This window comes from Aegilops tauschii, chromosome 7 (genome assembly GCF_002575655.3).
Source record: "Aegilops tauschii subsp. strangulata cultivar AL8/78 chromosome 7, Aet v6.0, whole genome shotgun sequence".
In the NCBI taxonomy this organism is placed as follows: domain Eukaryota; kingdom Viridiplantae; phylum Streptophyta; class Magnoliopsida; order Poales; family Poaceae; genus Aegilops; species Aegilops tauschii.
This window is the reverse complement of record NC_053041.3, coordinates 415,046,050-415,050,332: the sequence shown is the minus strand read 5'-3', so window position 1 is coordinate 415,050,332 and position 4,283 is coordinate 415,046,050.

Genomic DNA, 4,283 nt, shown 5'->3' with positions numbered 1-4,283 from the left:
GCCGCCTGGAACACCTCAGCGAAATGGTGTGTCCGAACGTCGTAATCGCACTCTATTGGATATGGTGCGATCTATGATGTCTCTTACCGATCTACCGCTCTCATTTTGGGGCTATGCTTTAGAGACTGCCGCATTCACTTTAAATAGGGCTCCGTCGAAATCCGTTGAGACGACACCGTATGAATTATGGTTTGGGAAGAAACCTAAGCTGTCGTTTCTAAAAGTTTGGGGATGCGATGCTTATGTCAAGAAACTTCAACCTGAAAAGCTCGAACCCAAGTCGGAAAATGCGTCTTCATAGGATACCCTAAGGAAACCATTGGGTATACCTTCTACCTCAGATCCGAAGGCAAGATCTTTGTTGCCAAGAACGGGTCCTTTCTGGAGAAAGAGTTTCTCTCGAAAGAAGTGAGTGTGAGGAAAGTGGAACTTGATGAGGTGATAGTCACCCCTTCTGAACCGGAAAGTAGCGCAGCGCGGGAAGATGTTCCTGTGGTGCCTGCACCGACTGGGGAGGAAGTTAATGATGATTATCATGAAGCTTCAGATCAAGTTACTGCTGAACTTTGTAGGTCCACAAGGACACGTTCCGCACGAGAGTGGTATGGCAACCCTGTCATGGAAATCATGTTGTTAGACAACGGTGAACCTTCGAACTATGAAGAAGCGATGGCGGGCCTGGATTCCAACAAATGGCTTGAAGCCATGCAATCCGAGATAGGATCCATGTATGAAAACGAAGTATGGACTTTGACTGACTTGCCCGATGATCGGCGAGCCATAGAAAATAAATGGATCTTTAAGAAGAAGACAGACGCGGATGGTAATGTGACCATCTATAAGGCTCGACTTGTCGCTAAGGGTTATCGACAAGTTCAAGGGGCTGACTACGATGAGACTTTCTCACCCGTAGCGAAGCTGAAGTCCATCCGAATCATGTTAGCAATTGCCGCATTCTATGATTATGAGATATGGCAAATGGACGTCAAAACGGCATTCCTTAACGGCTTTCTTAAGGAAGAATTGTATATGATGCAGCCGGAAGGTTTTGTCGATCCTAAGAATGCTAACAAGGTATGCAAGCTCCAGCGCTCCATCTATGGGCCGGTGCAAGCATCTCGGAGTTGGAACATTCGATTTGATGAGATGATCAAAGCGTTTGGGTTTACACAGACTTATGGAGAAGCCTGTGTTTACAAGAAAGTGAGTGGGAGCTCTGTAGCATTTCTCATATTATATGTGGATGACATACTGTTGATGGGAAATGATATAGAATTCTTGGAAAGTATAAAGGCCTACTTGAACAAGTGTTTTTCAATGAAGGACCTTGGAGAAGCTGCTTATATATTAGGCATCAAGATCTATAGAGATAGATCAAGACGCCTCATTGGTCTTTCACAAAGTACGTACCTTGACAAGATATTGAAGAAGTTCAATATGGATCAGTCCAAGAAGGGGTTCTTGCCTGTATTGCAAGGTGTGCAATTGAGCACGGCTCAATGCCCGACCACGGCAGAAGATAGAGAAAAGATGAGTGTCATCCCCTATGCCTCGGCCATAGGGTCTATTATGTATGCCATGCTGTGTACCAGACCTGATGTAAACCTTGCCGTGAGTTTGGTAGGAAGGTACCAAAGTAATCCCGGCATGGAACATTGGACAACGGTCAAGAATATCCTGAAGTACCTGAAGAGGACTAAGGATATGTTTCTCGTTTATGGAGGTGGCGAAGAGCTCGTCGTAAAGGGTTACGTCGATGCTAGCTTCAACACAGATCTGGATGACTCTATGTCACAAACCGGATACGTGTATATTTTGAATGGTGGGGCAGTAAGCTGGTGCAGTTGCAAGCAAAGCGTTGTGGCAGGATCTACATGTGAAGTGGAATACATGGCGGCCTCAGAGGCAGCACAAGAAGCAATCGGGGTGAAGGAGTTCCTTACCGACCTAGGAGTTATTCCCAATGCGTCGGGCCTGATGACTCTCTTCTATGACAACACTGGAGCTATTGCCCTTGCCAAGGAGCCCAGGTTTCACAGGAAGACCAGGCATATCAAGCGTCGCTTCAACTCCATTCGTGAAAGTGTTCAAAATGGAGACATAGATATTTGTAAAGTGCATACGGACCTGAATGTAGCAGATCCGTTGACTAAACCTCTCCCTAGAGCAAAACATGATCAACACCAGAACTCTATGGGTGTTCGATTCATCACAATGTAACTAGATTATTGACTCTAGTGCAAGTGGGAGACTGTTGGAAATATGCCCTAGAGGCAATAATAAAATGGTTATTATTATATTTCTTTGTTCATGATAATTGTCTATTGTTCATGCTATAATTGTGTTATCCGGAAATCGTAATACATGTGTGAATACATAGACCACAACATGTCCCTAGTGAGCCTCTAGTTGACTAGCTCGTTGATCAACAGATAGTCATGGTTTCCTGACTATGTACATTGGATGTCATTGATAACGGGATCACATCATTAGGAGAATGATGTGATGGACAAGACCCAATCCTAAGCATAGCACAAGATCGTGTAGTTCGTTTGCTAGAGCTTTTCCAATGTCAAGTATCATTTCCTTAGACCATGAGATCGTGTAACTCCCGGATGCCATAGGAGTGCTTTGGGTGTACCAAACGTCACAACGTAACTGGGTGACTATAAAGGTACACTACAGGTATCTCTGAAAGTGTCTGTTGGGTTGACACGGATCGAGACTGGGATTTGTCACTCCGTGTGACGGAGAGGAATCTCTGGGCCCACTCGGTAATGCATCATCATAATGACCTCAATGTGACCAAGCGTTTGGTCACGGGATCATGCATTACGGTACGAGTAAAGTGACTTGCCGGTAACGAGATTGAACAAGGTATTGGGATACCGACGATCGAATCTCGGGCAAGTAACGTACCGATTGACGAAGGGAATTGTATACGGGATTGATTGAATCCTCGACATCGTGGTTCATCCGATGAGATCATCGTGGAACATGTGGGAGCCAACATGGGTATCCAGATCCCGCTGTTGGTTATTGACCGGAGAGTCGTCTCGGTCATGTCTGCATGTCTCCCGAACCCGTAGGGTCTACACACTTAAGGTTCGGTGACGCTAGGGTTGTAGAGATATTAGTATGCGGTAACCCGAAAGTTGTTCGGAGTCCCGGATGAGATCCCGGATGTCACGAGGAGTTCCAGAATGGTCCGGAGGTGAAGAATTGTATATAGGAAGTCCAGTTTCGGCCACCGGGAAAGTTTCGGGGGTCACCGGTATTCTACCGGGACCACTGGAAGGGTCACGGGGGTCCACCGGGTGGGGCCACCTATCCCGGAGGGCCCCATGGGCTGAAGTGGGAGGGGAACCAGCCCCTGGTGGGCTGGTGCGGCCCCCCCTTGGGCCTCCCCTGCGCCTAGGGTTGGAAACCCTAGGGGTGGGGGCGCCCCCCACTTGGCTTGGGGGGGAAGCCACCCCTTGCCCGCCGCCCCCCTTAGAGATCAGATCTCCTAGGGCCGGCGTCCCCCAGGGGGCCTATATATAGGAGGGGGGAGGGAGGGAAGTCGCACTACAGCCCCTGGCGCCTCCCTCTCCCTCCCGTGACACATCTCCCTCCTCCCGTAGCGCTTGGTGAAGCCCTGTCGGAATCCCGCTACTTCCACCACCACGCCGTCGTGCTGCTGGATCTCCATCAACCTCTCCTTCCCCCTTGCTGGATCAAGAAGGAGGAGACGTTGCTGCTCTGTACGTGTGTTGAACGCGGAGGTGCCATTCGTTCGGCGCTCGGTCATCGGTGATTTGGATCACGACGAGTACGACTCCATCAACCCCGTTCTCTTGAACGCTTCCGCTCGCGATCTACAAGGGTATGTAGATGCACCCCTTCCCTCTCGTTGCTAGATGACTCCATAGATTGATCTTGGTGATGCGTAGAAAATTTTAAATTTCTGCTACGATTCCCAACAGTACAGCCATCAAGTCCCAAGCACTTGTGAATTTCATCAATGACTGGACAGAGTTGCAGGCGCCTGAGGAAAAGCCGGATAACACATATTGGACTATTCACTTTGATGGATCTAGGCAGTTGGAGGGCTCGGGGGCTGGAGTTGTCTTGACTTCCCCACGAGGTGATAAATTTTCTTATGTTCTCTGGCTAATGTTCCCTTGTACTAACAATGCAGCTGAATATGAGGCCTTGTGATAACCCACAAGTATAGGGGATCGCAACAGTTTTCGATGGTAGAGTATTCAACCCAAATTTATTGATTCGACACAAGGGGAGCC